Source organism: Papio anubis, chromosome 4 (genome assembly GCF_008728515.1).
Source record: "Papio anubis isolate 15944 chromosome 4, Panubis1.0, whole genome shotgun sequence".
Lineage (NCBI taxonomy): Eukaryota > Metazoa > Chordata > Mammalia > Primates > Cercopithecidae > Papio > Papio anubis.
In genome coordinates this window covers 49040256-49057847 of record NC_044979.1, presented here as the reverse complement: position 1 = coordinate 49057847, position 17592 = coordinate 49040256, and the positions used below count along the sequence as shown (strand labels likewise).

At 34.0% G+C, this 17592-nt stretch overlaps 1 long non-coding RNA gene across 3 annotated transcripts in view; it reads right to left on the bottom strand.

The window, feature by feature from the left end:
• LOC110742892 overlaps nt 1–17592 on the bottom strand; it is a 99767-nt gene that overhangs the window by 76041 nt on the left and 6134 nt on the right. Inside the window, exons 2-3 of one of the 3 annotated variants that reach the window (XR_002521144.2) lie at nt 14814–14921; nt 11946–12137 (exon numbers count right to left, since the gene is read on the bottom strand). This is a non-coding gene — a long non-coding RNA (uncharacterized LOC110742892). The remainder of the gene's footprint in view (nt 1–11945; nt 12138–14813; nt 14922–17592) is intronic. The other 2 variants (XR_004183174.1, XR_002521145.2) reach the window with 2 other exon arrangements.

The window sequence follows — 17592 nt, the reverse complement described above, 5'->3', positions numbered from 1 at the left end:
TTTGTCTCATTCAGTTCTTCATTTTAAAGAAAAGGCTTCCAATATTTATTGAAGTGTGAGATTTACAGAAAGATTTTGATCAGTAACTTTAATAGGTTTAGGAATGATCTTTTTCAATTCTAGTGTACATATAGGTTTTATTTTATTACCAGTGAATGTTGAATATTGTCAATATATTTTCTGCATTAACAGGAACATGTGAATTTTCTGTGTTTGACTAATAGATTATAGTAAAGTATATTGATAGGCTTTTGTGATCATATATATTTTTTTATATTGGAACAATTATGTAACATGCTTGCATAAAGTGCATAAATATGTAGGTATGGGGTAAAATAATACTTATAAAACAAACACCTGTTTGCTTTATTTAGCTTAAAATAAGGAAAACTGTACACAGCCCAAAGGCTATCCAGAAATAAATACTATTACAATGAGTTATCGTGCGGTGGCAAGATTGTTGCGTTCTAGAGTATGCTTCTTCAACTATAATTCAGAATGTCAAATTATTTTCTAGGTATGTGGCTTTATTTAGAAAATAATTTGGTAAAGCTACATGTCTGCAACCAACTGATCCTCAATACAGCCAACAAACACATACATTGGGAAAGGACACCCTACTCAATAAATGATGCTGGGAATGTTGGATGGCCATATACAAAATAATAAAACTGGACCCATATTTCTTACCATATACAAAAATTAACTTAAGATGAATTAAAGACTCAAATGAAACACCTGAAACTAAAATAATTCTAAAAGAAAACGTCTTCTGGACATTGGCCTAGGCAAAGAGTTTATGACTAAGTCCTCAAAAGCAAACACAACAAAAACGAAAATAGACAAATGGGACTTAATTAAGCTGACCAGTTTCTGCACAGCTTAAGAAATAATCATCAGAGTAAACACAACCTACAGAATGGGAGAAAGTATTTGCAAACTATGCATCTGACAAAGGATTAATATGCAGAATCTACAGGAAGCACCAGCAACAAACAAACATCAACAAAAAGTGAGCAAATTATATGAACAGAAATTTCTCAAAAGAAGACATACAAGTGTCTAACAAACATGAAAAAATGCCAACTCACTAATCATCAGAGAGATGCAAATTGAAACCACAACGAGATGCCATCTTACACCTGTTAGAATGGCTATTACTAAAATGTCAAAAAATAACAACTGTTGATGAAGATGAGGAGAAAAAGGAATACTTATACACTGTTAGTGGGAATGTAAATAGTACAACCTTTATGGAAAACAGTATGGAGATTTCTCAAAGAATTTAAAATAGAACTGCCCTTCAATCCAGCAATTCCATTAGTGGGTATCTACCCAAAGGAAAAGAAACCATTATGTCAAAAAGAGATCTGCACTGATATATTTATTGCAGCACTGTTTGCAATAACGAAGTCATGGAAGCAACACAAGTGTTCATAAATAGAAGATTGGATAAAGAGTATGTGATACACACACACACACAAACACACACACACACACACACACAAATGGAATACTACACAGCCACAAAAGGAATGAAATGTCTTTAACAGCAATATTGTTGGATCTTAAAGCCATTATCATTAGTGAAATAATTCAAAAACAAAAAATCAAATACTACATGCTCTCACTGATAAGTGGGAGCTAAACAATGGATACAATGGAAATACAAAAGAGAAAAATTCATACTGGAGACTCCAAAACAAGGGAAGGAAGGGAGGTAGTGTGAAGGATGAAATAGTATCTATTGGGTACAGTGTTCACTATTCAGGTAATAGGTACACTAAAAGCCCAGACCTCACCACTACACAGTATATCCATCTAACAAAACTGCACTTGCATCCCTTAAATCTATAAAAATAAAGCCAAACTATTTTATAAAGTGTTTTTACAAGTTGACTGACCCATCATATGATCATATGAAAACTCTCATTTCATCTCATACTTTTCAATAGGTCTTTTTGGTGGGTTTAAGTTTATTTGTATTGCCTGTATTGCCAGAAACTCTTTTTTTTTTTTTTTTTTTTTTTTTGAGACAGAGTCTCACTCTGTTGTCCAGGCTGGAGTGCAGTGGCATGAGATCGGCTCACTGCAACCTCTGTCTCCCGTGTTCAAGTGATTTTCCTGCCTCAGACTCCTGAGTAGCTGGGATTATAGGTGCGCGTCACCACGCCCAGCTAATTTTTTTTTTTGTATTTTTAGTAGAGATGGGGTTTCTCCATGTTGGCCAGGCTGGTCTCGAACTCCTGACCTCAGGCGATCTGCTGAGCTTGGCCTCCCAAAGTGCTGAGATTACAGGCATGAGCCACTGCGCCCAGCCTAATAAATTTGAGAATCTTTTTATTTGTTTATTGGTCATTTAGATTTTATTTTAAGGTACTTCTCTAAGTTTTTGCACATTTTAGTTTTGACTTTTTCATCTTCTTTATTTTATACAGTGGGGTATTGTCTGCCTAAACTTCACCCATCATAGTTTGGATGAAAGACTACAACTATTAAGTTTTTAGTTCTTATGGAAAAGATTGGATAACAAAACATAAATAATGGTTGTTAGTTGTTATTAGCTGCATTAAAGAACTATAAGAAAGGGATGAACTAGGCAAGTACTTTTCCAATTTGCCACGAGAAATGTAAAGGAATTGACAAAGTATAGACAGTTGGAATATATAGCAAGATCTTACCTAACTCCCTTTCCGCTTCCCTACATTAATGCCTGGGAAATAAATGTCTCATTGGGAACAGTCTTTAAACAATGACTGACGAAGATTGGTGTGTAAGTAACCCAAAACCCTTGCTCTTCTCTGTGAGTGAGGGAATTTGAAAATCTGAGGCCCGTTTTCTATAGTATTTTTCATATTTTCCCCTTAAGATTATGCTTTAGTAACTCAAAGTGTTAGATAGCTTGATAACATATATTTATTTGGCTGTTTGGCTTCCCAGTCCCAGTTCCCAACCTCCCATCAGAGTTTTCCTTGATCCCTCAATTTTCTGTATTTTAATTCAAATTCTTTCCTTAGAATTTTATTTGGAAAAACTCAAATTAAGACAGAATACTAAAGGAAAAAAAAATGTTAAATTGCTCTTGTCCCAAGCAGTTACCAGATAAGATTGAAAGGAGCTGGAAGACTACCACGTGAGTAAAACTCAGCTCAACAAAGTCATTCAGCTTTGTAACAATGATTAGACTGAGTGTATTTCAAATGACTTCAATGTAGCTTCCACCAAATTGAGGAATAGGAGTCACAGAGTTACTAAGAAGTCAATAAAGTAGGTATAGCATAATTTGAAACTACATGTTGGGTGTGGTTTTTAACACATGAAACTAACTATAAATAAATATATCCTAAGCCTACCAAATTGTTGCCATAATCAAAGAAATCACTGGCTAGGGCTAGGAAAGGTTTTTGTTGAAGAAACAAGACAATTTTCAGAACCCCAAACCTTCATTAATAGAAAATGAGTTATGAAAGCTTAGAAATACTCTGAGAGGACATATTTTCCAGCATCCCTTTGGATGTGATATAGAGGGCCCTAAACAAGGATTAATCATCTAGAGCAGTAGTCTGCAAACTGTAGCCACAAATGTGGCCATATCCATTCATTTATATATTGTTAATGGCTACTTTCATGCCACAAGAGCAGAGGTGAATAGTTATGACAGAGATCATACGAATTCCAAAGCCCAAAAGATTGCTATACTTACAAAAAAAGTTTGTATCTGTCCTACAGGGTAGAACCAACAGTGAACAGAAAAACATGGAAATTCATTTCAGAGACCATACTGAGGGTTTAACAACATTTTTCATACCCTAGGGGCAATCTTCAGAATCTTCAAAATATCTTTCCAGAATTCCAGTGACAACCATGTGACATCTTTTAAAAAATATTTTTATTTTCTGGACGGTGTGTGTGTGTGTGTGTGTGTGCAGTTATTACCCCTCCACCATGTATATAGGATTTTGAGTGTAGCAAGTTACTTCTTTTTTTTCATTTCATAGGTTGCTGCACTATGTAGTGTCACATATATGACCAAGTGTAAGGGCTGCAGATTAACTGGAGATCCTTGTCAAGTATTGTGAAGGGTCTAAGATTTCACCCTAATTTTAAATGTACAAGGTACTTGTACAGTTTCATGGATGCTCACGGAAGACATGAGACACTTAAGTCAGAGACAAAAGCCTTCATTACACATGACAGCAAGCAGCTCAAGCTTCATGTTCACATAGGTTCTCCTGGCCCCCAAGTCCCAAGGAACAATGCTGAGTGTCCCAAGTGGATGCTGCATATGCACCATTAGTTTGCATTCCTGCTAAGGAAACTGAGCTTAGGAAATGCCAATATTTTAAAGGAGGTTGTTGGCAACCTTCCCTACCTTTGCCCAAGTGGGAGGCATTATTTTTATATTCCTTGACAGCAAACAAATATGTCCTCTGCCCTAAGGAGTGAAACTATATCTATCTTCCCAACTTGTTTTTCATATATTAAAAAAATTCTTAATACTCTGAAGCAAAAACTTAAACTAGATGTGCAGCAACATAAAAGACCTATGAAAAATTGTTTGCTAACAATCTTGGACGTTGAACTGGTGTAGCGATGTAGCACGACTTGGAGTTGTCTATTTTAGGGAAGGTTATATGTGTTCTCTATGCAAAGAACGGAGTTAACAATTTGGAGATCAGAATGGCAGAAGATTGTAACAAAGACCACAAATGCTTTAAGATATTTATTCTTTCTCTTCATCCTGGGCTTATCTTTAGACTACATTTCCTAGACCTTTGTAAAAGTGTGGTTTGTTCTCATCAATAGATGATGGGCTGAAATAATGTATGCCAACACTCACCAAGTGATTGAGAATGGGTATGCCTTTCACATGCTGTTTTTTATTGGTATGACAGATAGATGCAAATAATTCCACAGGGGACTTCAAGACCTTAGAAAATGACAAGGGCACATAGAGTGGGTTGCTGAGTGGCTGAACAGAGTGACATTTCCTTTCTGACTTGCATGAAACTGTGAAATAAGTGAGAAACATTTGTTTTTCTCACTAAACTTCTGAAATGTTGGGGTTGTTTGGTTCAGCAGTTAGCCTTCCCTTAGTGATATATAGATCATAATAATTATGACACTTTCCTAGATACTTATCATATGATAGATAATATATTGCCATATTTAATTTTTTCAATAAGCTAAAAACACAGGCTTTATTAACCCCTTATGACAAATTAGATTACTTCTTCAAACTTACCAAATAGCTTTTAATTGGGGGAACTGGAACTTCAAACTAGTCTAAGTGACCCCAGAGTTTGTGCAGTTAACCTGATCTCTATTATGCTACTAGTTAATTTCTTGGGGTGTGTTATATATATATATATGTATATGTATATGTATATTTTTAAAGTCTTTATTTTCAGTCATGGGTAAATCGATCAACCCAAACTGTGAAAATGTCAAACTACAGCTCTCACTAATGTTTGATCAGTAGAGTAATAATTTGTAATTACCACACAATTGAAGGGAAATGTGAAGCATCCTCATAAACTAACAGTTTTATTAACAATGCATGTGGTTATACCATCATTTTTCTAAGTTTATAGAACTGAAACTTTGATCATTTACATGGGAAACTGCTTCCATCATTTTAACTTCTAATCTCACATAACATATATGAATGTTTATATGTGTGAATACTATTTTATCTAGGCTATTAAATAATACTCCAAATTACATTTTAAAACTTTTAAAACAATACATTGATTATATGAATTTTCAGTATATTAAATAATATTTTAAAATATTTGTCTGTGTTTTTAAAAATAAATGCTGACCCTCTCACCTCCTGATTTCCTTATATACTTCCTACTAACCAGAATGTTCTGCATAAATGCAATGAAACTCTCTCTCTCCCCCTACTTTCTCTTTTTACCCAGATACAAATATTTCTACATTTGCCTATACCTACATGTTGAAAACTGAGTCCATACCAATATCTTCAATTATCATCCAATACCACCTGGTTTATGCTATTTTCATCCCATTCTAAATTTGTCAATGCCTTCTCCTTCAGTGAGAAAACCACTTTCATTTTCCTTCATAGATACACTATCTGTGTTTAAAAACAGTCCTATTTCACCTGTGAAGATGATGACCTTACTCTGCTCAGCTACAGAGCCGTGTGCCAGGGTGCTCCTCCTTCATGAAGATCCTTCATACTATTTAGGCTCTGACCACCCACACCAGAAGTGTGTCACCCATCTCTCCAGGTGGGTGACACCTTGGACATGAACACTGCTGCCCACCACATGGGCACCTGTTCACTCTGCTGTAGCTACAGCTTCCTACTTCAGGCTGTCCCTTGTGGGGACACCCTCCCTACCCTGCTCAGGCTGACATCAAGCACAAGTGCCCTCTATCCTACTTGGTCACTAGTATCCAATGCAGGGATCTACAAGTGTCCCCCAAGGGTATGGATGCCTACTCTTCTTTGCCCTACCTAATAATTTTGAGACCAAATTGTTCAGAAAGGAAAGGAAGAGGAAGAAAAAGAAGAAGGGCCAAAACAATAATTTTAATAGCTGAATTCCTTTTTGTGTTTGTACCATGACTTTTAATCTCATTCTTCTGGCCTAATATGTCTAAAAAACCCTGAAGTTTCCTCTCTTTACAAAAATAAAGTAATAATTTTTGGAAGATAAGCTTATTTTTTAAAGAAGATTGCTACAAGTGAAATTAGTATTTTGCAATATAAAGAATTCTTAAACTTTTAAAACACACTAAGAAAAAAGTCATTTCTCATTAATGTTTTAATCACTATTTCCTGAATTACCGAAAAAAATTACACGTTTTTATTTTTTACCTTTCCCTGTGTGAATTATTTTTTCATGCTAACTGATATATTTTCCTGATTATTTAAAAACACTGTTTATATGAAGCAAGGTAATACTTTGTCATACTTCTTGCAAATATGCTCATTGGTTTTTCATTTAGCTTTTAATATATTTTAATGTATCATAATTTAATACATTTTAACATTCTCAGATAATTTCTTTTGCATACTTAGAAAATTCTTAGTTGTCATTTAACTGCTTACTTGTAGCTTTCTTCTAGGCCTTTTATGGTTTCATCTTTCATATTTAGCTTTTTAAGATATCCAAAAAAGGATTCCTTTTGTGGTTTCTTGTAATTAATTAATTACTTCTTCTGTAAATATAGAGCAATTTTTCCAGCATCCTCAGTTGAGTAACTAGCTTTTTATTTAAATATTAAATTAATTTACATATGAACATACACATATACAGGTAGATTACATATATATGTCCATTTGGGGCTAATTTATTTTATTCTTTCTACCAACACTACAGGTTTTATATCAAAGCTACAGTATTTTAATTATTGTATGTTTAAGTACCTAACAGAACAAATTCCTTTCATATCTCATCCTATTCAATGACAGCTGAGCTATTATACCCTGAGTGTCCTTCCAAATGGTCTTACTATCGCCTTTCTTGTTTTTTGCAAAGAAGCTTTAAAGTGTATTTAATCCGTTATATTTTGTCACTCATCCAAATATATAATGTACTTCTCTTTTTGTTCAAGTATTTTTGTCTCTTGGTCAAGTTTTCACCTTTTCTTCTTATACTTATTTCTAGATTTTTATATATTTTGTTGTGATTGTGAATAGATACTCATTTTAAAAATAATTTCTACTTCCTTTCTGTTGTATTGAGAAATTGTTAATTTCTTTATATTTATCTTACATCAAGCTATTTTACTATAACAACGGTATACAGTATTATACTTTATACTGTAAGTATTATGGCATACTTTTTCCTGGAATTTTAAGAATACATTTACATTGCCGGTAAATCTCCCATATGTCTGCTCCCAAATAAACTATATTCAAATAAATTTATTAGTCAATTATAAGAGCTAAACTTTCTCAGTGGGTATTCTCTCCTAGATGGCAAATTCACATCAGTGATATCTTGCTAGAAAATATACGAGTCTATTTGGGTTTAGGGAAGTTAGAACTACTATAAAACTGATTATAATAGGAGACACAAATGGCTATTTAAATATATATTTTATTAATATAAATAATATGCAGCCACAATGTATAAAACTTACTTTGGTTAAAGTCAGTATGTGTTTTTCTAACTTTGTATTTTTTCTATTTCTGTGTTTGTGTATGAATCATAACTGAACTAAGTTTCTAGCAGTAATGAACTGAATATCAAAATCGTTCTCTATTATAGTGTTATACAACCTTCATTAAATATTGTTAGTATGCTATTCTTTAATTAGGCACAATTAAGTGCTTTAGGACACCTCAATCCTTGACTCCAAATCTCGAAAGTATATCTTCAGCAGATACTTATATAAAAATATTTAATGACTAAACCTGGAATAAAAAACAATACCTTTATATACATTAACTTAAAGATCAGAGAGGCTGTAGGTGGCTCTCTTCACCATCAGTGAGGCTCACTAAGAATATGATCTTACATCCTCTGTGTCTGTTCTGAATTTTGCTGACCTTCTTTTTTGCCAGACTACTATTTTCCAGGGTAAAGGTAATAAGTGGCAAGGCATTACTCAGTAATTATGCACATATTTGTAATTTCAAGAGAAAATGTCTCAAAATGTATTATTTTAAAGTGTGTTATAACTGCTCAAAGAAATCAGAGACAACACAAACAATGGAAAACTCATTCCATGCTCATGGATAGGAAGAATCGATATCATTAAAACAGCCATATTGCCCAAAGCAGTTTATAGATTCAATGCTATTCCTATCGAACTACCAATGACATTCTTCATGAAACTAAGAAAAACTATTTTAAAATTTATATGGAACCAAAAAAGAGCCCAAATAGCCAAGAGAGTCCTAAGCAAAAAAAAAAAAAAAAAAAAAGCTGGAGACATCATACTATCTATCTTCAAATTACTACGGGGCTACAGTAAACAAAACAACATGGTACTGGTACAAAAACAGACGTATAGACCAAAGAAACAGAACAGAGAGCCCAGAAATAAGAATACACATGCCTAACCATCTGGTCTTCAACAAAGTTGACAAAAACAAGCAATGGGGAAAGGACTCCCTATTCGATAAATGATGCTGGTATAACTGGCTAGCCACAGGCAGAAGCTTGAAACTGGACCCCTTCCTTACATCGTATACAAACATCAACTCAAGATAAAGACTTAAATGTAAAACCCAAAACTATAAAACCCTGGAAGACAAGCTAACCAATACCATTCTGGACATATAAATGGGCAAAGAGTTCATGATGAAGATGCCAAAAAGAAATTGCAACAAAAGCAAACATTGACAAATGGGATCTAATTAAACTAGAATTTCTGCACAGCAAAAGAAACTATCTTCAGAGTAAACAAACAACCTATAGAATGAGGGAAAATGTGTCCATACTATGCATCTGACAATGGTCAAATATCCAGCATCTATAAGGAACTTAAATTCATAAGAGAAACAAAACCCCACTAAAAAGTGGGCAAAGGACAAGAAAAGACACTTTTCAAAAGAATGCATACATGCAGCCAACAAATGAAAAAAAAAAACTCAACATCACTGATTATTAGAGAAATGCAAATCAAAACCACCATGAGATACCATCTCACACAAGTCAGAATGGCTACTATTAAAAAGTCAAAAAATAACAGATGCTGGCCAGGTTGCAGAGAAAAACGAATGCTTCCACACATTTTTAGTAAGAGCATAATTAGTTCAACCATTGTGGAAAGCAGTGTGGAAATTCCTCAAAGACCAAAAAACAGAACTACCATTCGACCCAGCAATCCCATTACTGAGTATATACCCAAAGGAATATAAATAATTCTATTATAAAGACACATACACACATATATTCATTGCAACACTATTCATAATACCAAAGACATAGAATCAACCTAAATGCCTGTCAACGACAGACTGAATAAAGAAAATGTGGTACACATACACCATGGAATATTACGCAGCCATAAAAAAGAACAAGATTATGTCCTTTGCAGGGACATGAATGGAGGTGGCAGCCTTTATCCTTAGCAAACTAACACAGGAACAGAAAACCAAACACGCTTTCACTTACATGTGGGAGCTAAATAATGAGAACACATGAACACATAGAGGGGAACGACAGACACTGGGGCCTGCTGGAGGTCAGAGGGTGGGAGGAGGGAGTGAACCAGAAAAAAATAACTAGTAGTATTAGGCTCAATACCTGCATGATGAAATAATCTGTATAACAAACCCCCGTGATACAAGTTTACCTATATAACAAACCTGCACATGTACCCCGAACCTAAAATAAAAGTTTTAAAAAAATGTGTTGTAAAGGAATGATTTTGTTTTGCTCTTGTGTAAATATTCCAAACCTCATAAACTGATTGTGTCTTAATTCCATGAGAACTAACTATTATCTTATCCTTGGAAATTTAAGTCTGTGAACATCTGTGTGTTTATACCACCTCAGTATAGGAAATACTAATGGGCCATTGACATTCTCTTGAAGATAAATGTCTATATCTGACTTCATTCAGTAAACTTTTAATCAGTCTCAAATATGTAGAGAAACTCACTAGTTTTCTTGGAACATTATGCTGGTTAGAAATTCTGGTAAAAATTGCTGTGGGCAATATCATTTAAAAAAATGTTTTCAAGGATGTGGGAAGGGCTGGGATTGTAATTTACCTGTTTAATAGCTACCTGATGTAAGCTGATATGCAGCACTCATTCCACAGATATTTTGCTCTTCACCTTCAGCAAGATGTTAAATGCTTTCAAATAGCAATTCTGTACTGTTTTATTGGTGTTAACAGAGCTATTATGGTTGTTACTGGCCATCTTTATTGCCATTTGCTGATTCACTTCCACAGCATGTATGTTTGGCTACCAAAAATGTCATTGATCATAGTTTAAGCCATCATCCTTAGATGATAAAATTGGTGATATTATTGAATGACAGATTCAAAAAGTATCATAAAAAGTCACTCAAACAGATGGCAAATACACCACTGTTTATATTTTTAAATGAATGCTACAGATGGCAAGAAATTATTCCACCATGTTTAATAGGAAAATTCCACAGCATTTCTACAAAGGCACTTTTCTTTTTATTGCAAGGAAATAGATTCAGCAATTTAGCTACCAACCACTCCTTTTCCTTCCAAATTGTATATTGGAAGCATATGGGAAAGATGTCTAAGGAGCCAGCACTCATTTTTTCTTTATGTGTCCTTAAATTTATTGAGTAATAAAAATAAATAAGAATGAGAAAGGTGTGTGGATGTGTTCATTCATTAGGAAAAAATTTATAATAATTCTTAAGGACACTTTTAGGTAACTTATTCAGCCAATTACAACATATTTAACCATTAAAGTATTTTGGGTTAAAAGGAAACCTTTGAACGTCATATGTTAACATTCTCAAGAATATCCTTTGTAAATATGCTGTTAGCCTGCTTATATTGTATACTAATTTTATGCTTATTTATGAAATGATGCTATAAGAGCATGTTTTGAGCAACAAGAATACTTATATAAATTAAACAAGCATTTGAAAACAAGAATTTAAGTCTTCTGCTTGATTACATATCTGATTATAGTTATAGTAATAGATTTTACGACACTTTACATAAACAATTGTCCATACCTTAAATATTTAATTCTGTTCTCTCTATAGCATACACATATTCTTTGAATATTGATAATGAAATCAGCTCCTCCATAATCAATCACACTTTGTGTCACATATTACAAAAATCAAATATTTAATTCTAACATCAGAATCCCTTTGTAGAACTTCAATATCCTTCATAACATTTTTCTTTTGAACAATTATTACAACTGTCTTTGCTCTCAAATGTACATTTAACTTTTTAAAAATATAAATATAACTTATTTGAAAATATACATCATCAGATTTTACCTTTCAAATAGCCTTTTGAAATATTTCTTACTTGTGAGTATAAGGTTGTTTCTTCCTGAAACGCTGGCAGTAGGGGCAATCTGGTTGTGTCACATCTAGTGGATAACATGTTGCACTTCCTGTGTTAGGAGCTGGTACAGAGCTTCCCTGCCTCTTGATTGTTCACTCCCATCATTTCTTCTTCATGCAGACCTTTAATAAACAAAAAAATCATGGTTAAAATTCAAAGTCTGTCACCTTTTCTACCAAAAAATATAAAAATCAAAATGAAGGACAGATGGACTTTAAAAATGCGTAGGTCAAAATTTTAATACTATATGGCACAACTTCTATTTTGTGTCAATATGGTGCCCAGTAGCCTTCCAAAGGCAGGACACAGACACTGCCTCAGTGCACCAAAGCCAAGGGCATGTAAAACAGCATCGTTACAAATTATTTTCAATTTTGATCTGTAGCCTCTAAAACAATGGTTCTCATATGTTAGCTTTAACAGAATCACTGGAAGGTTTGTTAAAACAAAGATTGCCAAGCCCCAGACCTAAAATTTCGGATTCACTCAGCCTGGAGTGGAACCAGAAAATTCCCATTTCCAGCAAGTTCCCACTTGATTTGGATGCTGCTGCCCTGGGGACCTCACTTGTAGAATGATTCTAGCATTAAGATAGAGGGGAAAAGCAGTGAATTGAAACAGCAGGCTCTAAACTCAGCTTTGCCATTAGCTGTGTGATTTTGGAAATGGCATTTACTATTTCAGGTTTACTGTTTCATCCTTTTTTAGATGAAAGTTTGTCTAGGTGATCATTTATTCCTTTGTATGTCACCAAAAAATCTTTGAATATAAATCAATAACCACTAGAAAGCACAATGTACCTTTAATTAGGGTAATTCAAAGGTCTTACAGAAGACAGTTCTTGAACTCAAAATGTTCTGTACTTGAACTATACAAAAACCCAAAAGACGGACAAACAAGCAAACAAATAAAAACCTAGAATATTCTCTAATGGATATAGATGATTCTCAATTCAGTCATGTCTTTAACATACTTTTAAGTTAGTGCAGAAACCTCCTCTTCAATGTTATCAGATTTCCCTACCTCAGGCTGCTCTTTGGCCTCATGCTATACCAACCAGTTATTTAGCCCTCTATGTTGATTAAATGCTGGAGAGTTATAGAGCCCCTTGCCAGGCCACCCAAATGGTGGGCTGTTCCATAAATATGATTTTCTTGTTATGTATAATGGTGGCTCTTTACATCTCCATATTTCGGGGCCCTAGAAAACCTCTGAGGCCTGACACAGTGACTCACACCTGTAATTCTGGCACTTTGGGAGGCCAAAGCGAGAGGATTGCTTGAGCGCAGGAGTATGAGACTAGCCTGAGCAATATACGAAGACCCTGTTTCTGCAAAAAATAAAAGTAAAAATAAAAAGAAGCTGGGAATGGTGGCATACGCCTATAGTCCCAGCTACTAGGGAGGCTGAAGTAGGAATATCACATAAGTCCTGAAAGTTCAAAGCTGCAGTGAGCTGATTTTGTCACTGCACTCCAACCTGGATAACAGAGTGGGATACTGTCTTTAAACAAACAAACGAACAAACCTCTCAGTTATAGGGAATGGCCAAAATTATTCCCTCCATAGTTGATCTGATTGAGTTCTACGTTGGTTAGATTTACTTAGGTCTGCCTAACCTCTCTTGAATTATATTATTTCATCTCTATTACAGGTGAGACAATCTGGCTAATTGATGAAAATAGACAAGAAAGATGATTGACTATTCGGAATTAATAAAGAGCAGGAGAATTTTCATGTTTTGAGGGAGGAAAAAAGTGTTAAGAAAATGGTTTTCTAATTTGTATTCCTGAAAGGCCCCGGGTTAATGAAAGGAGCTATTAAATTATTAATAGCTTTAAGGAAATCAGATACCATATTTTTAAATTTTATTTACAATCTATTTTAAAATGAATAAGGCTGAAATGTTATTTGCTTTGCAGGTTCTCCTTTCCTATACCCCCCTTTAACAATGACAGTCAACAAAAAGCATATGACTGATTCAAAACTCACATTAGTGGTTGTCTGATACATACAAATCTCCAGACTAACACATAAAATAATATTTTCACAATTGCTTCTAATAATCCATAGCATTCTTACTTTTAAATAGCATTTTATGCTATTTAAAAAGCATTTCAAATACATTTTCTTCTCTAAAATTGTATTTATAAAATTTATAATGTATTTTGCTGTTTTAAATAAACTATGTACTACTAACAATTGTAATAAAAACTTACCTAGAAGATACATAGAGCCTTATGGTAACAGGGACTCAAATTTTAAAACAAATATTTGTAGAGAAGGATAAGATATTCAATATAGGGGCCTTCAAGCATAAAATTATGTTTCATTAGGACAAATTAATGTTGCTAAATTGGAATGGGAATACAAATTCATGAAGATAAAATGAATGATATAAAATGTCCAACTCAAAGTAATAATTCATTCATATGTTTTTAAATAAATGATGTTATCTATTATCATGGTATTTATACTCAAGTTCTGTCGTTATTTAAACATATCATAATTTCAACTATCTATACTTGCTTAAGAATAAAAAATAGATGTAACTTTAAAATACGCGAGGAGTAGTACGGTTCTAACAAGTGTTTTGGGATAACAATAATACCTGGATGCCTGAGTTACATTATTGAACAAAGTATAAAATTGACAACTCAAAGAATAATAATAGTAATAATTTAAATAATGAAAACTTAGTAGCCTAGTGTAAAAAGCATATCTGACATATCTTGCATTGAAACCTTTGTATAATGAAATAAGCATTATTATGACATATTTATAGATGAGGAAACTGACCATTCAGGTAACATGGACAAGTAGCTTCCTCAAAGTTACAATAAGGTGAAAAGCACAGCCTGGACAACACTGTGATTCCAGTGTTTGCTCTTTCTACCAAACTTCCATCTAAATGTAAAAGGTAATGAAACATTAACAACAATATATACCAATTTTCATCTTCACTGAGACAAAAAATCTTGTAAAGCACTTTGTGTTTGGGTCTCCTAAAAACAACCCCAGTTTATAATTATTTAACAATTACTATATTGTAATGTTATATGTTTCCTTCCCAGAACCCTAATATCTTTTCATTTGAACTATTTCTCTGTAATTAGTATAGGTCACTTCTCCAGCTTTTGTTAAAATATTATTAGTGAAGCACCAGTGGATTTAAGATCATCAAATCCAATGAAGTTAAATTGCTTCTTGTGACTGATAATTCTCAGTAGCAAATTATCTCTGAATTCATCATGAATATTAACACTTATAATCATCTTTATTTAAAAAGTCTAAATTAACTGAGTCAAAAAGTGATAAAAAGTTTTGACTAAATTGTTGCCATTAGCTCTAATAAGAGAATGAATGCCTGAACCATCAAGAATATTTGTTACATCGCAACTACCTTGCTCTCACATTTCCCTCTCTTAAAGAGTGTCAGCAGCAGCCTTCATTTGGGAATCTCAAGCTCAAATCAACACTGGTGTCCAATAAACCTTGTCAATCACTTTGACTTGAAAAGAAAATCTTGAGCATTGCAAGTGCCCACAACCATCTAACGTTTTGCCCTCAAATGTCTGTTAGGAAATATTACCAACTATTAATCCAGCATTTGTTGTGGAAAGAAGTACTATTGTAATTGACTTCCATTACATGAACTCACTGATTTAATGTAATCTAAGACATCTGTTTCAATACCTCAACAATATGCCCCTTCTGAGTACCTAAAAATGGCTTTGGGTCATGGGATTGTTACAATTTGGACCTTAAGGGGCAAACAGTTCTTCAATTCACTTTCAGCCATTTCCAGTATTTATAAATGGCACTAGGAGTATTTATAAATGGCACTCTCTGATAATTGGAAAATGTCTCAAGAAACTTTATTCTACATCACTATCCCCAAAAGACATGCTTATAACTTGCTATATATTTACTGGTCAGAGGATAGAATCGTAAGCACATCATTATTAATTTTCCTCAGTACTAAGTAATTTTATCTTTTACAGTCAACCTTGATTCAGACCTGGAGAAGAGCATCACAATGAGGCTTAAGTATAATTGTATGCCATCTACACTAAATATCACAGACATTTAGTGATGGAAGCCTGTGTTTTAAAAACTCATTTTTCATTTGGCTCTGTTGTAAATACAGAATACTTTACTGGTTGTGGAAACTGAAGAACATATGAAAAAGTTTCACATCTGTTATTAAGCCAGTTACATGTTATCCCTAAATGGCAAACATGGACAATGATGATAGCAGATAAAAAAGAAATAAGAAAGGAAGTAAAAATACTTAGATGAAAGATTGCCCTTTTTGTGTGAACCTGATGACAGACACGGATCGCAGAATTGAGTAAGAAGGATAGTATTTTCAGAATGAGTAGAGGGGACCTTTTCCTAATTACTAATCATAGTGATGTTCATGACATTTCTAAACCTTAAAGGAGCAGAAATTCTTAATAGACTGAATCACATCTTTCCATAATTTTGCAGTCAGAGGGTGCCAAAATAAAGGCCTTCTTTAAAGTTCAGAATGGGAGTAAAATTCACTTTCTAAATATTATATATTAATATTTAATATAATATTAGATACTAATATTAGATAACTCTATTTGAATATCAAAATACTGATTTCCAATTCATCAGAATAAAGGCATTTCTTTTGTTTGTTTGTTTGTTTGTTTGTTTGTTTGTTTTTGAGACAGAGTCTTGCTCTGTCGCCCAGGCTGGAGTGTAGTGGCCAGATCTCAGCTCACTGCAAGCTCCGCCTCCCGGGTTTACGCCATTCTCCTGCCTCTGCCTCCCGAGTAGCTGGGACTACAGGCGCCCGCCACCTCGCCCGGCTAGTTTTTTGTATTTTTTTTTTTTTAGTAGAGTCGGGGTTTCACCGTGTTAGCCAGGATGGTCTCGATCTCCTGACCTTGTGATCCGCCCGTCTCGGCCTCCCAAAGTGCTGGGATTACAGGCTTGAGCCACCGTGCCCGGCAAGGCATTTCTTAAACACAATTTACTTGCTAAAATGTGTTTATAGGAGAGAGGTTCATATGCTATTATAAGATACAATTCATCTAAGGCTCATTGCATTGCTAGTAAAGTCAATTACTTTTTTCTTGGTTACACATTATTTGGCAGGAAGTCTATTGTTGCTGAAACATTTAGGTTTTACAAGCAGGCTTATTTTATAGGAAGCAATGGTAGTATTTTTTTTTAAGAGAAGCAGTATAATACATTTTAGGGCCTCTGATGGTGAAGATTTATTGTACACAATGGTGCCAAAAACAGATAGCGTAGGCTCGCAATATACAAACATGTCCATGGTCATGACACAGTAGTCTAGTATCGACATGCAAAATGTATCCTAGTTCAGCCCAGAAACTCCAGTGGAGACTGGCAGCTCAGTCTTATAATAGTGTATCCAAATATGAGGCAGAGTTCTAAAATATGCATCTACATGTGCAAATAAAACTCTCATATATTTGTTAACATATGAATTTTCCATAGAAATTGCCTAATATATTAAGGTTTAATGTGTAAAGAAAAATTTATTTTCAAAACTATTTTAATTCTCAGACTTTTA